This window comes from Schistocerca americana, chromosome 1, assembly GCF_021461395.2.
Source record: "Schistocerca americana isolate TAMUIC-IGC-003095 chromosome 1, iqSchAmer2.1, whole genome shotgun sequence".
Taxonomy (NCBI): Eukaryota; Metazoa; Arthropoda; class Insecta; order Orthoptera; family Acrididae; genus Schistocerca; species Schistocerca americana.
The window spans coordinates 498,433,949-498,455,902 of NC_060119.1; the positions used below are offsets into that span (position 1 = coordinate 498,433,949).

The 21,954-nt window shown below is 40.7% G+C and overlaps 1 protein-coding gene across 1 annotated transcript in view; it reads left to right on the top strand.

Moving 5' to 3' along the window:
• Window positions 1–21,954, top strand: part of LOC124624246 (obg-like ATPase 1) — a 300,300-nt gene that overhangs the window by 4,292 nt on the left and 274,054 nt on the right. The gene's annotated exons all lie outside the window — the stretch shown is intronic.

Consider the following 21,954-nt stretch of genomic DNA (forward strand, 5'->3'; position numbering starts at 1 on the left):
ACTTCTCAGTGATGCACAAAATCTCTCTTATAGAATCTGGTATTGTTTAATGAGCATCTCAAAAACACTTGCATGCTTTCTTAACACAGCCATGACAAAATATGCTGCTGCTGTTTGAGTCTACTTGGTAAGGGGACCAGACCGGTGAGCAACACTCAAGAATCAATCAGAAGTGTTTCTTGTAAGCCACTTTCTTTGTGGATTAATTACTTTCCTTAGTTTTTCCAGTGAGTCTTGCCTTTGCGCAGCTTCTCATACAACGAGTCTTATGTGATCATTCTACTTAAGGTTGCTCTGGTATTTCACAGTTATTACTGAACAGTATTATCAGGAATAATGCAGTCACAGTTATGGCTGCACCTGTTTATGTGTGATTTATTTACTGTCATGGTTAACTACCAGTCCCATCACAAATTATCAGCCCCTGCAGTTCTTCCTGCATTTCACTAGACTTATTCTGGTATTCTTATGGAGAACAGAATCATCAGTGAACAGCCTCATTTGGATTCTGACATCAACCATCAGATCATTTATATATATTGCCAACAGTAAGAGCCATATAGCTTTCCCTTTACATACCCCCAAGCTACTTTTTCATCTGTCAAGTCATTCCATTAGAAATGATGGATACTGTCTTCTAGGAAGTCCTGAATCAAGTCACAAACCTAATCGGAGTGTCTCGTATTTGGTTAACTTAATAACAATGCAGAACATTATCCAATGGTTTCTGAAAATCAAGGAACACAGTATGAAACTGTACACCATTGTCTACAGTGATCTTGAACTCATGGGAAAAAAAGAGTGAGTTCCACAAGGTCTCCGCAGGACTCATGTTGATTTTTATTGAAGAGGTGTTTGGTTTCTGAAATAGTTGTTATACTTGTGCATAAAACATGCTCTATAATTCTAACAACAGATTGACGTCAGTGAAATAGGCCTGTAATTCCATGCATCTGCCCAATAACCAGTTCTTGAAAACTGGAATGAAAACCACTTTTGTCTTTCATTTGCTACCTTTCATCAGCCCTGCAACTTGTGATAAACTGCTGCTAGAAGGCTTCTAGGGATAAGGCATCTGAATCTGATGAGACATCTTTACAAGTCTATATGGATTATGCAAAGAAGCTTATAGTCAGTTGTCAGTTCCATTGTTGGTTACCATACTGTATGCCATTCCAGGATTTGTGTGATAATTGAACCAAGCCTCCATATTACAAACTTCCAGAGTGAAAACATTTTGGAAGACAAAATTTTATGTTTCTATATTTTGTTTATCACGTTCCACTTCAGATCATGTATGATCACAGAGTGAGTGAAGAGGTGACTTTGATCTGTTTGCTAACTTTACGTAAGACCGAAACTTGGTTTGTTAGCCAGATCAGTTGAGAAAATTTTACTTTGGAATTTGTCAGATGGTTCCCTCATAGATCTCATTGTGCACATTTTAGCTTCATTCTGATTCTCTTTGTAATTAAGAGCTTTACTTTTCTTTAATCTGTGATTAAACTTTTTTTTAGCAATTTTGTAATGCAGTTATGGAACATAATAATTTTACAACACAGTTATGGAACCAGGATGAGTCATTCCCATCCCTCATAACCCACCTTGGCCCATACATGTGTAAGGTGTATTCTACAGTGCTTTTGATTTTTATTAATTTTTGTACTACATCTTTGTAGCCAGAACTGAATGTTTGATGTTGACTGTGCGATAGTCATAGGTCTGTTTTCTGTTCCTCTTACCAAGCAATATTGTTTTCCTAACTTCCGTAACATTCCACTTAACATTGTGTTCATTGATGCGACAGCAGTTACTGATTGCTTCCTCTTTGTTAACTGTTCAAAAAGTCCAGGTCTGTTAGTTACTGGGAGGCCTCAAGATGTTGGCATCACAAGTCAAATGTCTAACTGACAGCACAAAGTATTAAAGAATATTTCACACAAATTCAAGTCTTTGGCACCTGTTTTAATTACACAACTCTTTTATTCTTATCAGCCATATTGGAGTGTCCCCTTACTACAGTAGTGTGATAAGGGGACACTCCACTCCATATTACAATAGTGCGATTCCAAGCTTCAAGACTTTTGCAACTAACAGTCTAAGAAGTTAACCTTTCCTAGGGTATTGGATGGGTCACAGGTGGCGGATAGTGAATGTTCCGTCAGATATGGTGGACATATGCGAATACAGAAGCAGTCCTGGACCAAGGCAAAACAAAACCAAATCCACTGTGTGCCCATCTTGTAGAAAGCGGCAAAGTGGTCAGCATCTGTTTACCAGTGGTGCGGCTGAAATTTGTATTCTGGGACTAACCCTTCCAGTCTTAACACTCTGAGTTCACTCAGTGAGTCTACTCAACCCCGCCTAATTTCAGGTACAATCATCGTGGAGCATTTTGTATTATCCCAGATGGTCAACCCAGCACCAGTATTACTGGTGCAACTGGTATTTCAGATTCTGGGGTGGCCAGGTGAAAATGCAGTGTGATTCAGCAGAGGAAGTTGGAGTCCTCTGGCCAACTTAAAACCAAAACAAATACATTTTTTGCAACACTTAACATAGGAACACTTTTGCAACCAAGTAAACTTCATAAATTGGGAGACACGTTAAAAGATCAGAAAATTCAAATTGTGGCCCTTCAAGAAACATGAATTGAATGACGGACCATAACACCATGGGTTTTGGCAATTACTGTCTTTTTAAAAGTAAAACTGGTAAAACAATATTTAATAATACACCACATCTTGGAGTCGCTTTTGCAGCCTCCCAGAAATATTTTAAATTCAATAACGGAAGTAAAACCCGTTAGTAATAGACTAATGACAATTTCTCTCAAATATGCAAATAAAGCATACACTTTAACTAATGGTCTGTGCCAGCCAATGAGGATAACTATAATAAACCTGAAGTAGTTAATGAAGCTGGGGAAACGTTAGAAAGCATCATCTTGAAAATTCCCTCAAACCATGTTAAAATTTTAAAGGATGATTGTAATGCTCAATTAGGTAAAGAGAAAAAATAAAACAAAACAGTGGGAGGATTTCCTGCACATAAATGGACAAACCAAAATGGTCAAGACTTTTAACCTTAAAATCATGTCAGCACATATTAAAAATCACCATTCTAAACAAGAAACTTGGCAGCCACCCGGTACATTTATTGGGGAATTTCAAATCAATCATGTAGCAATTTCATACCCTAGCTAAAAAGAAATTTTAAATGTCCAAGTTAGGAAAGGGGCTAATATTGAGCCTGACCATTATTGAGTGCAAATAAAAGTAAAACTCCAACCTCTAAAACTCTTCAAAACAAAAAAAATGTTCTCCCAAAATGTGACACTGCTAAAATAACCCCTGCACTAATACGTGAACTTGACAAAAAACAATCGAATAGTTGGCAAAGCCCAAAAGAAAAGTTCATCAAAACTGCGCAAAATTTAATTCCAGTTTGAAAGAAACAAAAACATCCTTGGTGGAATCTGGATTGTGAAAGTGCAGTTAAGTCTGGGAATTGTGGAATTGTAACAAAACCAAAAACTCATACAACACTTCCCTAACTGTAAGAAAAGAAACACCTAAAATAACCCAACAGACCAGAAGATACTATGAAAATGCTTAACCTTTAGAAATTGAGGGGGGGGGGGGGGGCAGGAAAGAGGGCAATGAGCAACATATGGCACTGCACTGACGATCTACAGATCTAGAAAGATCAGCCATTTAACAAATGCGGTTTAACACCCACATTAGAAGATGCTTTGAAACAAGATAATGGTTATGAAAAACCTGAAGTAAACCACTGATATTCATTTGGAAGATGAATGTTTTCAAAAAGAAATTGTGTGTGTTTAGTGCCCATAACAAATTGTAACCAAGCATATGATATTCGGAATCTGTATGTCTTATGGATTGCTACACCTATTTGTAATCAACACTTGGCTCTGTGTGTTCCTGACTAACACCTGCTCACAGATCAGGTGAACGTCAGATCCTCTGCAACGGCAGAAAATCTCCTTGTCCTCAAGGAGATCCGTGAATCTGCCCTTCTCGGCACTGTGCAGCAAATTCGTGTGTGACTCCACTCTCAGTGAGGTGGGCAGCAAAGTTGAACTTCTCTTGCTGCATCCTTCCTATCTGTAGCCACATGCTCACCTGATCGGATCTCCATTGTGCAATATGTCGGTCCAACAATCACTGCACAGTGGGATCTTATGTATTCCAATATAAATAAGCCAGATACAGTTATTATATACTCAGCATTTTAAAAATCAATATGTGTGTTCCTACTTTACCAACAACACAATGCTTCAACCATGCCATTATTGGCCTCTACCATGATTCTATGGAAATATAGTATTTCAGTGTAATGTCTTTAGAGGTGTCATTACAGTTATTAGTAGTTTATTTATTGTGACTGTTACTGTTTTCTAGCATTTAAACACTTTGGATCATTCACGTTAAACATAGACAAAGGTTTCAGCACAGCAGGTATCTATCATTTAACCATGAGGTAGCAGCATAACTGAACTGGCAATGTGCTTTAACTGCAAAAAATGGTGTCCTTTCATAGGTGACTGTACTACATTTAATAACCATTTGTATCTGCAGGAATGTGTAAAATAAGTAAAACTTATTTGATTTATAGAGAAACTTTGAGCAGCAGTCACTTTTTAGAATTCTTTGCAGTAAAACTGTCATCAGTTTTTGAGGGTGTACGAGTATAATACCCTCCAATCTTTGGATGACATTAAAAATTGTATACATTGTTTACATGTTACAAATACAGTGCTTCATCACGTGTGTATTTAAACCTTTTATGTTGGAAATCTATGAATGTAGCTCTGTGTATGTTGTTTGTTATACATTATGTGAAAGAACAGTGTGAAAGAAGGGAAATTCTGATTATTAGTTGGTACTTTCTCTCTCTGCTGTAAAAGTAGTTCATTGTTTGGGATGTGAGAAATCTGTATTAAAAATGGGACTCATATTAATGAAGTACCTTTTGATCTTTGCAGTCGATGCACACACAAAATCCTACCACCTAATATACAGTCCTTCCCCTCTCCCTCTTTTCAGGCAGTCTCTACCTGTAGGCACTGCTTCACTACCATGTGTCATAGATGCAGGGATCACAAATCACTTATATAAACAACAAAATCGCTAATGCAATAAAATATTGCAGTGCACTCACTTTTAACTAAGAGGCTTTTTTTCTTCTTGTTTTGAAATTGCTGTTCAGTAAGTGTATTTTGTCAGTTGCTGTTTGTCAATAAACAGTATTAGTTATATTGTAGGTGCTTTGTTATAAAACATTCTGCCATTGTAGTTAGCTCTCTTATATGTGCTATGAAATCCCTCGTGGCAGTGCAGGAAGTACATACATGCACAGCTAGTGGTGTTGAAGGCGTCATTCCCATCAAAGAACTGTACATTGTCACACGTCGTGTCAAACATGGAAACCTATACCAAGAGTGGGACAAGATAGCCTCCCGCCATGGGCGCAAAAACTGGCCAAAACAAAAACATGAAAGAAAGATGTTTGTAGCATTAACTGGGAGAAGTATCTTTGTTCTCCCACGCCTTTTGTTCCTATCTTTTGCCCAAGAGGCAAAGCCTTTCCCTCAGACCTTGACTATAAATGTGTGCTGTTGTTACAGTGTTAGTTGCACTGTGTCATTTCATCCAAATAGCATAATTAAGAAGTGATTACTACCAAACGCCTAATAGTTCCATTGTGTGGCAAAGTGCACTTGATTCACATAGCTGCCTGTCACAGTTCTCTCATCTTCAGCTATGGAGTTTGATGAAACAAGTCTGCATTTCACTTCAATTTATTTCATTGATACATTAACATGACGCTATCGTATCACATCCAAAGAGATGACAGTTAGTGTTCAAGTCCTTGCTGCTATTGGGCTATATCATCGTAGGATGTCAGTGGTTGGCAAGTGGGCACTGAAACTGTTATTCTTATTTGGCCAAAGGCTTCAAATTTTTACCAATCTTTCCTGACGCTGGAATGAGATGCGACGGCAGATGGAACCAGCAAAAACAGTGGACGGGATGTGTAATTTACTAGCCTCTCCAGCCAGTAATATTTGTGTTCCCAAGTTTCAATCTGCTGCTTAAATAAAAAAAAAAAGAATTAAAGAATAAGCTTTCTGTGGGTTATTAATAATGTTACAGGAGTTGTTACTCATTGTGTATATAGACAGCTATGCTCTGCCCTTTCAAGTGTAGCCGATGTGCAGTCGAATGTACGCCCCTCCATTGGTCATCAGTTGCATTGCTTAAGCATCTCGTGTTGTTAGACCATTGGAAGTAGACCTAACTGATGTTTTAGGTATTTTGTTGTTACTGTAGCGGAAATGAAACTCTGACACATGGTAAAGCAGTGATTAGCACAGAAACTTTAAGATTGAAAATCTTAAGTTTCTGTGCTAATCACTGTGATAAATATTTAACACTTGTAGTTCATGTGTCTTATCTCAATGGGCAGTTACTGTTGCTGTGCCTGCCTATCATGCCCATGTGGCTTTGTCATTTGTATCCATTTGTTTTTGCACTGTAAAAATTGTAGAAAGGTTAGTTTCATTGGGGAAGGGGCAGCTTCTTTAGTTCTGCCAGCAGTGTAGGATCGCCTTGGTATGGCTTTGCAAACATGTCATAACAATTCTTTTGAACATAAATATAAAAGTTTTATTGGAAGGACAGTGCCTCTCAAAGAAGATCGTAAGTGTTGTCATAGCAGTTATAGCATAATGTCCACAATTATGAGCTTTGGCCAGTTCTCCTTATTCATGAACAAATTTGCAACTCTTCCAGTGACGCAAAAAAAAAAAAAAACCACTCGGTAGCAGTTGAACCACTTGCGTGTTAGAAGAGACTGACACACACACACACACACACACACACACACACACACACACTGATTCATATTTTCTAAAGAGGTGGTTGTGACTATCAACATTACTGTTGGTTTTAACCTTACAAATTACATAATTAATTATGTTGAAAATAAGAACAGTGCTCTAAGAGTCTGTAAGGACAATCGAAATGTAGCTCAGCCATAAACTGCTAAACACACTTAAAGATTTTGGAAACAGGTTGACTAGCACATTAAAATTCCACTGGCCATTGGGAGCAGACCAAATATGACTGTTGAAGTTTTCAAAAGCTTTCTTGTGGCCACAGCATGATTACTATTGCCATTTTATTGTCTGTCCACTAATAGTAATTTTTAACTAGACACAGATGTCTACAGATTCAGCCCCACAGAAGCCTCTCTGCTTTATCCCGATAACATCAGGTGGTTTGGCTGTAGTTGGCCATGTTTATGTCTTACCTGATCTACAGTCACAAATATATGTGTTTAATCTTGTTGAATGCTTTACTGTAAAAGTTAAAGCTCTGCCTTTAGACCCAGTAGGATCTTTCTGTGCCAACTGACCACCTTGTTATCCTCTGCCAGTGGCATCATTCAGATGCAGGATGGAGGGGCATGGGATCAACATTCCACTCTCCTGGCTGTTATCAGCTTCCTAGATGTTGGAGCCGATACATATCACTCATCTGAGTCTGAATGCATCCTGTTCTGGTACTCTCACTCTGGAAGAAATCCATGGGAGTGTTGGAAATGACTTATTATGGGAACGGCTTTGTCAAATCATTTGAGTATGACGAAGCAACCTGAATCCACATGAAGGTTAATGTTTGTGTACTTGGTATGAAGCAGGTATTGAGGGGAACAGAGGGGAACAATTAACAGTCTGTTTCACATGTGATGAGAGGATGTCTTCTCAAGTCTGTTTGATGAACTGTAGTATTTTTCATTGCGCAGGTGGACTGCATAAAATTTGTCCTGCCTGTTCACAGTTGTGGGTTTTTCCTTTGTGTATTCTTGAGAGATCCCAAAAATAACTATTTCTTACTTGTAGGATCACAGTCATCAGCACTCCATCTACTCAAGATGGGTAAGTCTTGAAGTATGTAAGGAATATGTTCAAGAATGTTGATACTTACTGTTGCCTATGATCAGTACCTAAACAAATCACCATAAGTCAATGCTTACACTCAAAATTACACCACCTATTTGGTGAACAGCAAATAATACAATTGGAGTTATTGTATCCATAAAGTATAGTAGGAAGAATACATTATTAAATTTGTAGGTGCTTTGTTTGTATAGAGGACGCAAAATTTAGCACAGAGAGCTGCCACCTCTGACAGCAACAGTTGCTCTAACCTAGCTGGTCATCATGTTGAACCGATCTTGGATGGAAGATACAAGTATACCATTCCATGCTGCTCAGCTCAATGCAGAATTCATCACTCATAGTGGCTAGGTGATTGGTGGGGTGCTAGTCTCTCAACAACCTGTGCATGACCAGATGTTTTCAATTGATGAAAGATCTGAAGAATGTAGTTTTCAGGGAACAGTCAACCACCTCTGTCTCAAGGTAGGTCAGGATAGCATGGGTAACATGCAGTATTGCATTACCACGTTCAAAAATATTGTCATAGACCCCTTTAAGACAGGGTACAGCCACTGGTCTTAATACGTCAAAAATGTAACGGCTGCTGTCCAAATTACTGGATATGTCAGTTACCATATTGTATAGCCAGAGGTACACCAAAGCAAATGCTGATCCAGTTCGATGATAATGAATGCAATCTGGCAACTTTCATTCTCCTCTGTGCTGTGACTGCTAGTCTTTATCCAGATAATATCAAGATTTTTTTTTTCACAAGATAAGAAAGTGTTCAGTCAGCTAGATAAAATAAAAAACAGAGAATGATTTCTTCACTTCTTCCTGTGAGGTGCTGTGTACAAGTTGTAATTTATCCTATTGTGACCATGTGGTACATCATGTGCCACAAGTCTGAGTCCAGCTTTCACATGAGAAGAGGTAGTTGTGTACTTCATCATTGATGGAACTTAAGTCCTACAACAGTTCTCAGAAGCTAAACTGTGCTGTCCGAAAGCTGGATCCTGATTGTTGGTGGTAACTCCAATAACATGATCCATCACTTTTCAGACTATATCCTGCATATTGGTCTAGAGACCTCCGTTTCGGTTAAGAGCAGTGGCTGGGCAAATCTTAAATCTCCCAGATTTTCTGAAAATAGCCTCCAACACAATCTTATCAACTGTTGTTGTTGTTGTGGTGGTGGTGGTGGTGGTGGTGGTGGTGGTGGTGGTGGTCTTCGGTCCTGAGACTGGTTTGATGCAGCTCTCCATGCTACTCTATCCTGTGCAAGCTTCTTCATCTCCCAGTACTTACTGCAACCTACATCCTTCTGAATCTGCTTAGTGTATTCATCTCTTGGTCTCCCTCTACGATTTTTACCCTCCATGCTGCCCTCCAATGCTAAATTTGTGATCCCTTGATGCCTCAGAACATGTCCTATCAACCGGTCCCTTCCTCTTGTCAAGTTGTGCCACAAACTCCTCTTCTCCCCAATTCTATTCAATACCTCCTCATTAGTTATGTGATCTACCCATCTAATCTTCAGTATTCTTCTGTAGCACCACATTTCGAAAGCTTCTATTCTCTTCTTGTCCAAACTGTTTATCGTCCATGTTTCACTTCCATACATGGCTACACTCCATACAAATACTTTCAGAAACGACTAGCACTTATAAATCTGATAGAACAGCACACAAAATTTATATCTGTGCAGGAAATTCTGGAAGACCCTCAAAAAGTATAATGCTCAGTTCTGGTCCATACTGTGGTACATTACTGCTTCTACATTGGTCCTATTGTGACACAGTCACTCCTTGTTCTTAATTGCTTTGACAATACCTGTCTGCCAAAAATTAACATAATCTGCCTTATTATCCTGAATGCAACAAAAGACTGCTAGCATTACAAATGCAACACCAGGAGGATGGCATGCAACAAACATCAAATTGGCATAAAATGTGCTACAAGATTGGAGATTCAGATCAGACTCCTTGGTGTTGCAATCCTGTAAGACAGTACTCGTGTAACGGACACCTTCACACCATGTTGTTGCTCACCCACCAATGGAACAACTTTTCAGTAATCAACTGTGAGCAATGAGGCATTTTGGTATGTAAGTAAAGGACTGCCTTACAGAGATGATGTGGTTTATTCTACATCTACACCGATTCACTACAAATCACATTTAAGTGCCTGGCAGAGGGTTGATCCAACCACCTCCCCAATTCTCTATTATTCCTGTCTTGTATAGCATGCGGAAAGAGTGAACAGCTGTATCTTACCCTACGAGCTCTGATTTCCCTTATTTCATTGTGGTGATGGTTTCTCCCTACGTAGGTCAGAGTCAACAAAATAATTTCGCATTCGGAAGAGCATGTTGGTAATTGGAATTTCATGAGAAGATTTCGTGACAGTGAAAAACGCCTTTCTTTTAATGATGTCCGCCCCAAATCCTGTATCATTTCAGTGACACACTCCCCCATATTTCGTGATAATACAAATCCTATCTGGTGAGGATCCCACACTGTGCAGCAGTATTCTAAAAGAGGATAGACAAGCGTAGTGTAGGCAGTCTCCTTAGTAGAACTGTTACATTTTGTAAGTGTCCTGCCAGTAAAACACAGTCTTTAGTTAGCCTTCCCCACATTTTCTATCTGTGCCTTCCAATTTAAGGTATTCGTAATTGTAATTCCTAGGTATTCAGTTGAATTTACACCCTTTACATTTGACTGATTTATTGTGTAACCAAATTTTAATGGATTCCTTGTAGCAGTCATGTGGATACCTTATGCTTTTCATTATTTAGGGACAATTACCAATTTTTGCACCATACAGATATCTTTTCTAAATCATTTTGCAATTTGTCTTGACCTTCTGATCACTTTATTAGTCAATAAACGACAGTGTCATCTGAAAAAACCTAAGAGGGCTGCTCAGATTGTCTCCCAAATTGTTTATATAGATAAGGGACTGTCTCCCAAATCGTTTATATAGATAAGGAACAGCAAAGGACCTATAACACTACCATGAGGAACGCCAGAAATCACTTCTGTTTTACTTGATGACTTTCCGTCAGTTGCTATGAAGTGTGACCTCTCTGACAGGAAATCACGAATCCAGACACATAACTGAGACGATACTCCATAAGACTGAAATTTCACTACAAGCCACTTGTATGGTACAGTGTCAAAAGCCTTCTGGAAATCCAGAAATGCGGAATCGATCTGAAATCCCTTGTCAATAGCACTCAACACTTCATGCGAATATAGAGCTAGTTGTGTTTCACAAGAAAGATGTTTTCTGAATCCATGTTGACTGTGTGTCAATAGACCATTTCCTTTGAGGTAATTCATTATGTTCGAACACAACATATGTCTTTGATAGTATATCCTTTGTTATCGTGCGGAGAAGGCATTGATTGTGTCTTGCTGCTGCTTTACATACATCCTGAATCTCTTTGCATTTTATGGCTGGTTTCGAGATAAAGTTTTGTCGTGGAAACTATTATAAGCATCTCGCTTTGAAGTCCACGCTAAATTTTGAGCTTCTGTAAAAGGTCACCAATCTTAGAGATTTTGCATCTGTTTAAATTTGGCCTGTTTGTTTTGTTGTTTCTGCAACAGTGTTCTGACCCATTTTGTATGCCAAGGAGAACCAGCTCTGTCATTAGTTAATTACGTCTTCTTTCGCTTGTGCCATTGTCATGCAGTTTCACAGAGTCAGCATTGTTACAATCAGATTTGGTATGGTTAATGTGGAGGGGTGGCCAGATGCCGTTCGTGTCGCCACCCCGTACCCCCCGGAATGCAAACAGTATATCCCAGCTGTCTGCCTAGTGCAAATCATGAAATAGTGCGAACGTGTTTAAAATGTCTGCGAGTCATGTAACTAAGGCGGGACGTGGGGACCAGCCCGGTATTGACCTAGTGGGATGTGGTAAACCACCTAAAAACCACATCCAGGCTGGCAGGCACCCCAGCCCTCGTTGTTAATCGTCTGGGCGGATTCAATCTGGGGCTGGCGGGCCTACCCAAGTCGAGGAAGCAGTGCGTTAGTGCTCTTGGCTAAGCTGGTGGGTGCTATCGTTTGTTAATTTATATGGTTTAAATCTCTCAGTTGCTGCTGATACTAGTACTTTGAATTCAAGCCACATCTGGTATACACTTACATTGTTAATTTGGAAGGAGTGGAGATTGTCTGTCAGGAAGGTGTGAAGTGAATTTTTATCTGCATTTTTTAAGAGGTATACTTTTTGTTTATTTTTGGAGGATTTGGGGGTTACAATATTGTCTCGTTTTGACAACCCTCTGTTCACTAATTCCTGTATCCATTTTGATGCCCGTTATTAACTCAGGATTTTTTGTTGCTAAGAGGTCGTGTGTTTTTTCTCAACCATTTACTATTCGTGAGGGCTCGCGAACTAACTGCTAAAAATAATTTTCAGAGATTGCGTGTAGCACAATTTCAGATGATGTTTTATGTGTACCTCTGGAATTAAACATGTATTTTCGCCGAGATATCGAGAGTAAATTAAAGTCACCACCTACTATAATTGTATGGGTCAGGTACATGTTTGAAATCAAACTCAAGTTTTGTTTGAACCTTTCACCAATTGTATCACCTGAACTGGGAGGTTGGTAAAAGAATCCAATAATTAGTTTATTCCAGTTGCCAACAATGACTTCTGCCCATACTAACTCACAGGAACTATCTATTTCAATTTCACGACAAGATAAACTACTTCTAACAGCAACAAACACACCACCACCATCTGTGTTTAAACTACCCTTTGGGAACACCATTAGGTTCTTCTTAAAAATTTCAGCTGTATTTATCTCTGGCTTTAACCAGCTTTCAGTGCCTATAACGATTTGAGCATCAGTGCTTTCTATTAGTGCTGGGAGCTCTGGTACTTTCCCCAACACAGATATGACAATTTACAACTGTTGTACCAATGGTTCCTGTATCTACGCTCTTCCTGTGTTCATCCTGCACCCTTTGTGACTAAAGCCCTTTTTGTGTTTTCCCAAGAACCTCTAACCTAAAAAAATCATCCCAGTTACACCACACAGCCCCTGCTACCCATGTAGCCATCTCCTGTGTATAGTGGACTCCTGGCCTATTCAGCGGAACTTGAAACCCAACCACCCTTTGGCCCAAATCGAGGAATCTTCAGCCTAAACAGTTGCAGAATCTTCTGAGCCTCTGATTCAGACCCTCCACTCGGCTCTGTACCAGAGGCTGCAGTCGGTCCTGTTGACTATGCTGCAAATGGTCAGCTCTGCTTCCATCTTGCAAGCAAGACTGGCAGCATTTACCACTTCTGTTAGCCACTCAAAACCAGAGAGAATCTGTTCTGATCCAAAGTGCCCCACATCATTGGTACCTATGTGAGCCACCACCTGCAGTTGGCTGCACCCTGTGCTCTTCAGGGCATCTTGGAGGACCCGTTCCATGTCTGGAATGACTCGACCCGGTATGCACATTGGCTTTCTTACCCTTTTTGGCAGCCATGTCCCTAAGGGGCCCCATAACACACCTAATGCTGGAGCTCCCAACTATCAATAATCCCACCCTCTATGATTGTCCAGATCTTGCAATCTGAGATGTTTTGTCTGAAACAGGATAGGTGATGGCATCTGGTTCAGTGAGTATCAGCCACAGACAGCACCTAGAACCTTTTTGTCAGAATAATTGGGGGGGGGGGGGGGGGTCGCTTACGTGCGGTTCCCCGGGAAGTCTTTCTCGGACTGGTACACCCCGGGCAACTTCCCACTCAAACACAGGTGAGGGGTCAACCCCAATGCGAGCAGTAACTGGGCTGGCCACCTGTGGGGACCAATCGGAGGACTTGGATGTGCTGGATATCCATTGGATCCTCATGGCCGGCCCCCAACAGTGGTGCCTATCCACTGCAGCCTCAAGCTGTGCAACCGAAGCCATCACAGCCTGGAGGTGAGATCAAAATGTCACCAACACAGCTCACACCCACACGCAACAATCATAGTCTATATCCATACTAAAGATCCTGGAAAACTAATCTACCCAGATAAACGAACTACCGGCATATGCTGCGGAACTCTACTGTAGACACTGATGAAAATGCATCTGTGTCTAATAAATTAGATTAATATGCAGGTATTCGAAAACTAAACTACCGAAGCACTCAGGTGAACCTAAATATTCATCACTGATTAGGAACTTGTAATATGTCACAAAATCGGTTTACTTTCCGGCACAAACAAAAATGCGAGAACCTTAGCTAATAGATATTGAATTAACATGCAGAAACTCAAGAACCTATGGTATTAAAGCAAACAGATGATATTACAAATTTGTTCCTGGTTAGAAACTCATAAAAGTCACAATGTCGGTTACTTCCCTGTTGCTGTGTCTGCATCTGTCGCAGCTGGCTGCTGTGGCCTGACTGGCAAGTTTTATGCCATGGTTGGTAGTAGATCTTTATTTTGACCTCTTAAGAGGCTTATTATTATTGTGGGTCTGACAAATTTTAAGAAGGAATGCAGTTCAGATTTTAAGTCATCCTTTTATAACATCCAGTATTAACACTATTAAGTTAATATATTATACACAGATACTTTGAGACAAGATGATTTCCTCGATTGTTAAGTTTTTCCCCTACCATGTCCAAGGGATTCACCTTCTCTGTGAATATACTATATTCAGCACAAAACTGGATACAGTCCTGAAGGCAGTGGAACAAGGTGAGGTGTCTTAAAAGCAAAATGTTTCTAACCTGCTCCGGTTCCTTTAGTGCCACACAAGGATTACAGCAAATGTGACGAGAAAACGATCAAACCAGTGCAGGGTAAAGTCCTCCTTCAGCAGCAAGGGAATCATATACCACTCTGCTGGGCGCCAGGGCACATGAAAACCCAACAAACACTCGAGGTGGCTTGCAGGGAAAATGTGACACAGCATAACATTGACCTGTGGGCTGTCATCTTGCTGATGAGCCAAGAGTCTCATGCAAGTGTAGGAGGAATAGTGGCTAACTGTGAGGGCCAGGAAGTTACAACTATCCAGCAGTGGCATTCTGCTGACCACTCCAATTTGATAAAGATGCTCTGGACTAAACTAAACTCCTCCCGAACAGGCTGTGAAGGTCCAACAGTACCAGTACTGACCAGCCACTGTGTCATCCTCAGCCCACAGGCATCACTGGATGCGCATATGGCGGGGCAAGTGGTCAGCACACTGCTCTCCCAGCCGTATGTCAATTTCCGAGACTGGAGCTGCTACTTCTCAATCAAGTAGCTCCTCAGTTTTCCGCACAAGGGCTGAGTGTATCCCACTTGCCAACAGCGCACAGCAGAACGGATGGTCACCCATACAAGTGCTAGCCTAGCCCGACAGTGCTTAACTTCGGTGATCCGATGAGAACTGGTGTTACCACTGCGGCAAGGCCGTTGGCAAAGATGCTCTGGACTTCACTGTATGTTTCAATTGAACTGAGTGTGTTTTATAATTTGACAGGAAGGCAGATGCAGACTTAAGCAGGGACCTACCCCCTGTTTTAAATGACAATGAGACTAGCATTGCAAATTTTAAAACGTTGTGTAGGGTCTGGACTTAAGTCTAACCTTTTACGGTGATGGTTATAGCGTCTCATTGTGTGTCTGTTTTATCCTCTTTGGTCCAATGGTCAGTCAGCACATTTCTCTGTAGTACTATTTGAGATCTTTGCATCAAATATCTCTTCTATGGGAGGTTGTAGAACCATAAATATGATTCATAATATATCCGCTTTCACAACTGTGTGTGTGTGTTATCATCATCATCATCCTGTCACAAAACTACATGAACATTGTTTTCTTCAACACGATTGTTTGAAACGTGCCTATGTCTAGGTGTTTACTTATTTCTTAACTAACATGTTGTGGCTATTTAGAAATCATTGTGCTTCCAGGTGGCAGAGTCACTCATTGCAGAGCAGTTCAGGTTTCAAAGTGCCCACTAATCTCAATTAAGCATTCTTTAGTATCATGTACACCACATTGACACAAGCTGTCAGAAAGTGTGATGAGAAACGAAACATCTTGATGTTGCCTACAATGTTTTCATAAAAGGATACATTTTTAGCTGTCTCCAAGATAGAAGCAAAGACACCATTGGGATCTGTGAGAATATTGCCATAGTTTTAAGGACGGTCCTCCTAATGTCCTAATATTCAGTGTGTAGCCGGTCCTAACACATATGTGGCAGTGATATTTCCTAATTCGTGAAAAAATGGAAAAGAATCATTATTCGGTGTCTCCTAAAAGGGTTTTAAACTTCTATTTAGTTATTGTAGTGTTGCAGTCATCTGCAGCATGCAGGTCTTCCGTCTCTTTGCTATCTTGATGAAAACTCTCAGATTATTGCTCACTGGCACACTGTGCTGCCATTCTCAGTGCTACTGCCTGTTATCTCACTGGTGCCCAATCCATAATCATATAAAGTGATGTTTCCAATTGCAAAACCACAGCACCCACTACAACTTTCTGATGGCCGCATACCAAGCTGTGCGTAACTGAAGACTGGTGCCTTCATTGATGGTGTTTGCAGAAATGTTTATCTTGCACACTTCTTTTATGGTACTATCCCAGAAACTGTTTGTTTGTTTAGTAATAGTTGTTTTATAAGTGCTACTTGGGATCCATTTCTCAGAGCATGTTATGCTACTACTAATTTCTCTGGATACTGTACACAGAAACACCTCTATGTTCTGTATGGCACTGTTCAATAGTGTGTGCAACGTGTTCAACATAAGAAGAGAAGAGTGTGTCATTAATAATTTTCTCCCTCAGCCACCTTGACCACATACATTTTATGGTCTATTAAAAAAGTTTGTAAGAAGGCCATGTCTCTACAGACCATCTGAGGGGCATAAGATTGCCAATTTGCAGACTTGCAAAACATCTAACCAGCATGCATACTCCACTTGTTAGTCACTGTATGAAACTTAATGAGAATACAATCAACATCATCAGCTGAATTAAATGTCTACATTGTGGAGAAGGAAGTGCAGTAGTCAACCTTGATGTGTGTCATTATTCACGCACATTTTCATCAAACACAGTGTAGATCACCTCTCCCATTTATGTGATGACATCATTATCAATTTATTATTTATTTACACACTGATGTTGTCATACTTTCATGGTGGAGAGTATTTTAACCAGTTGGATGGCTACGCAATGGGAAACCCAATAGCTCCAGTTATATCCAACCCGTTCAGGGAACAGTTTGAAGATGTTATTCTGGACATGGCTTCTGCAGAGCTTAGTTGCTTTTCTTGATGTGTTGATGACACAACTGTTGTCTGGTCTTGTGGAAGTGCAAAGCTGGAATAGTTCTTGGACCACATCAATACCATGTGGGTGTGGACAGTTTTATGTTTTACAGACTGCGCACACTATGGAAGAGTGCCATAGAGAACGTGAAATGTAGTTCCTCCTATGATAGCCTGATAAACCAGTAGTAGCAGAGCACGGTATGGAAAACAGAGCCCAATTTTCATTCAGTGACACAGCTGTTGTTGAACTAAGAACGGTTTCTGGGATAGCATCATAAAAGAAGTGATAAAGATAAAAATTTCTGAAAAAACCATCAATAACAACAGCAGTCTTCAGTTAAGCACAGCTTGGAATGTGGTCATCGGAAGTTTGAAACAGGTATGTCATCTTGCAATGAAAACATTACCTTAAATGGCACTCGATTAGGCACTAGTGACATCGCATGTATAGGGATGATAACAACAACCACATGACAGTTACCTCTTGACAATGATCGATAAGTTCTCTATTGAAAGCTCATGGGTTTAAAACCACTTGACACATCTGAAAGTCCAAGACTTTCCTGAGTGTTAATTGTGATAAAATAGTGGCTTATGCAAGGATGTTGTCAGGCCTAATAACTATTCGAAGGTCCAGGGTTCAAACTTCATCATTGTTAGGACTTCTTGTAACTCTGACAATGATCTGTTAATGTGGAACATGCCAGGTTACAGTGTGATTGGGTGTCCACATTAATTGTAGATCACCCTTTCGCTAGCTGGGTGACTAATTTAAGAGGCCAGAGGAAGGCAAGGCAAACCACTTCCATCAGAATCATACTTAGTAAAGTAGTGTGGTATTTTAACCTATTTGAGGTCCCCATTTTAGAAATTTCTGCTATTGACATATTACACTGCCCTGTTCGCACTAATGTGACTATCTGTCAAAAGCCAGAATAGCACCTTTTGCAGTGCGGGCTGCTGCAAGCTGTGCCAGAAGTGAGTTAGTGAGGTTCTGGAAGGTACCAACAAGAATGTGGTGCCATTCTGTGGCCTGCTGTGCGAGGTTTCTCAGTTGAGGATCCACAGTGTGAACAGCCCAGTTGAGCTGGCACCACAGATTCACAATTGAGTTACGATCTGGGGAGTTTGTTGGCTAGGGGAGATGGTTAACTCGTCCAGGTGCTCTTTGAACTATGCATGTACACTGTGGGCCATGTGACATGTCGCATCGAATTTCTTGTAGATGTCAAACTTCATATAAGGGTGGACATAGTCCCCAGGGATAGAAGCACACTTGTGTTGACCCATTGTGCCTTTCAGAATTATGCAATCATTCAGGGAATGCCACAAAATCATTCTCCAGACCATAACGCTCCTTCAGTTTCATGCCCAACAGCCATCTGTACAATGAAGTGAAAAACGTGATTCATTTGAAAATGCCACTTGTCAACACTCAGTGGACATCCCGTTGCAGTACTGTCATGCAAATTCCAGCTTTCATTACCAATGACCACCAGTTAATGTGGGTGCATGAACCAGGCACCTGCTGCAGAGACCACTCAGGCAGCAATGTTCACTGACTCTTCATTGAGGAGACACTGATGATAGCCCTGTGGTTCATCAGAGAGGTCAGTTGCTCAGTGGTTGCACATACATAAATTCGTAGCTATCATTCATTCTTATCATCTGTGGCTCGTGGTGCATCACTGTTGCCTTGGCGCCAGTTTTGGATAGCACTATTTTGCCATGTATAGTATACTTTAACCAAGGTGGCACTATAACTATTTACAAACTTAGCCATTTTAGAAATGCTACCACTATGGTCCAAAAGCCAATGATCATGCCCTTTTGGATGTCAGGTAAATTGCTCAATTTCCGCGTTACAGTAATGACTGCCCTGTTTCCTGCATCCCCCCTACATATTTTATGTACCTCCCACTGTAAGTGCTCCCCCTGCCCCTGTGAGTGGTTATTACACAGTGACTTCAAACACAATTGGTGGTCACATTAAAGTGACTGGGTTGTGTATGTGATGAAAATATTGTGATTCATGGTGTTATTTTGTGTTGATTACTATTCCTGATTCTGCAGGAGTGTTATTCTTGATGCACAATAGTTCTCTCTCTCTCTCTCTCTCTCTCTCTCTCTCTCTCTCTCTCTCCCTCTCCCTCTCCCTCCCTCTCTCCCCCTCTCTCCCTCCCTCTCTCCCTCTCTCCCTCTCTCCCTCTCCCCCTCTCCCCCTCCCCCTCCCCCTCCCCCTCCCCCTCCCTCCCTCTCTCTCTCTCTCTCTCTCTCTCTCTCTCTCAACTCATTAAGATGTATTGAGAAGGTATGCATAAACACAAACATGTTTTCTGCTATGTCCAAGTCATTGTGGAAATATTCCAAGCAACACTACATCTTTTATACTTTGACTGTGAACATTACAGTCTTCTTCACGGCACATCAGTTACTAAGCTCTAAGTATACAGTTGTGCATATTTATTCACTGAAATTCCATAAACTGTATGATACTTTGGTACAATGTGTAGTAAAATGTCCCTGTATCACAGTTAATGCAGCTGGCACAAAAGAGTATAATTTTGCCTTTGACTGGCACTGCTGTGCTGATTGTGTGATCTGTGACACACGCACATTTTATTTACCCCACGTAGAGCTTTGAATCATGTAATTTTAGCATTTCACCATATAAATAGGTAAGCTTGGATACCCGGAACTCGGTCATCGGCTCGTCGTGAACGTGACTGTAAGGTTGACTGCCAAAATATTAGATAAAGAAGTGTTGCTGTCCTAGATGCACACATAAAAAACGAATGAATATTCTATCTGCTGGGAAAACTTCCAGAATCATGTGTACATTGTCTGTGTCTTTAATTTGAATAGAAATGTGGTGGTATCCATCAGCTGCTGTTTGCAACATGAAAGAATTCAGCTCCACAAGAAGCCAGCTGCAAGGGGAACTACAAATGAGATTGCTGTGGAAGGTGGTATTCTGAATTCCATTGCTGTTACATTCTAATATTGACCATCACAAGTGAAAGTTTTTTTAATCAGAATGAAAGTAATTAGACTGATAAGAAATGACTCCTCAGGTTTACACTGGGAAAAAGTCTTTAGTTGCAGACAAGACAGATATTGCTTGGCATAGTGACTGTGTTTTAAAGGGTTGTAATTGTTTGGTAGTGAGAAGTTACATAATTTAAATGGTTGATATAAAATTCTTGAATGTTTAGTTCATGCAGTTATCATCATATTGCAGTAGTGCAAATAGGTTCTTCTGAAAGGCTGGACGAGTTCTGGTTTCATCTGCATTGCTTAAACTCCACAGTTCTTTGTAACAGACCAAGTGAGGTGGCACAGTGGTAAGCCACTGATCTTGTATTCATAAGGGCAACAGTTCAAACACCCGCCTGGCCATCCAGAGTTAGATTTTCCTTGAATTCCGTAAATCGCTTTAATGAACGGCGGAATGGTTCATTTGAAACAGCTCATCCGATTTCCTTTCCTATCCTTCGCCAACTTGAGCTTGTGGTTAATCTTTAATACCGACCAAGGTGGCACAATAGTTAGCACACAGGGCTCAGGAGGATGGTGCTTCAAATCTTTGTCCAGCCATCTCAGGTTTAAGTTTTCAGTGATTTCCCTAAACTGCTCCAAGCAAGTGCTGGGATGTTTCCTTTGAAAGGGCACAGCTAATTTTCCTTCCCTACCCTTGAAACATTCTGAGCGCGTGCTCCATCTCTAATGACCACAATGTTGATGGAATATTCATCATGTTAGGTCCTAACATTTAAGGTGGCAGACTCCATTAACCTAGAATACTTATTGGGACTGCCGGCCGCGGTGGCCGTGCGGTTCTAGGCGCTCCAGTCCGGAGCTGTGCTGCTGCTACGGTCGCAGGTTCGAATCCTGCCCCGGGCATGGGTGTGTGTGATGTCCTTAGGTTAGTTAGGTTTAAGTAGTTCTAAGTTCTAGGGGACTAATGACCACAGCAGTTAAGTCCCATAGTGCTCAGAGCCATTTGAACCATTTGAACTTATTGGGACTCATTGTAGCACAGGATAATAAATGTTTCATAGTCTTGCAAGAAAATTTCACAGAGTAGCTCAGGTACAACAGTTTTTGGTATTTGTTGTTATTTTTGTGTGCTTCTGTGAGTAAGTGGTTAAGGTTTATGACTATCACACAGAAGACCTCTGTTCAATCATTGTTAACAAAGATTTTCATCTAAATGTTGGCTTAAGTGCAGGTCACCGAGTCTCGGGAGGAGCTACTTTAAGGAGAAGATCTGCTGATAATCAGTAGAGTTGTGTGCTACCTACCTGGCCCTCCAGTAATGTCCTACAGTGATGCTTGGCAGATTAAAATCCTATGGCACTCATCTGTCTACCAAGGTACAGGTCGCCTCCTAAGATGACCTAAGGACTTTGGGATGGATATCTCAGAGGCATGATGGATCACTCGTGTGATGTGGTCCACCCATTCCTGGACACTGTCACGATATTCAAATACAGCCAGCTGGCTAAATAGCATCTAGTTGGCCCTGCTGACCATCTATGTTGATGGCTTCTCTTCAGGTAAAGTTGTATCCACTCGGTAAATTTGGAGTGGGAAGTAGTCTTTGGAATGAAGGTCATCAATGCGCTCCCATTGAATAGACTCTTTGAGGGCTGAAGACCATAAAGAGAGATCGGTAGCTGAGAATGAC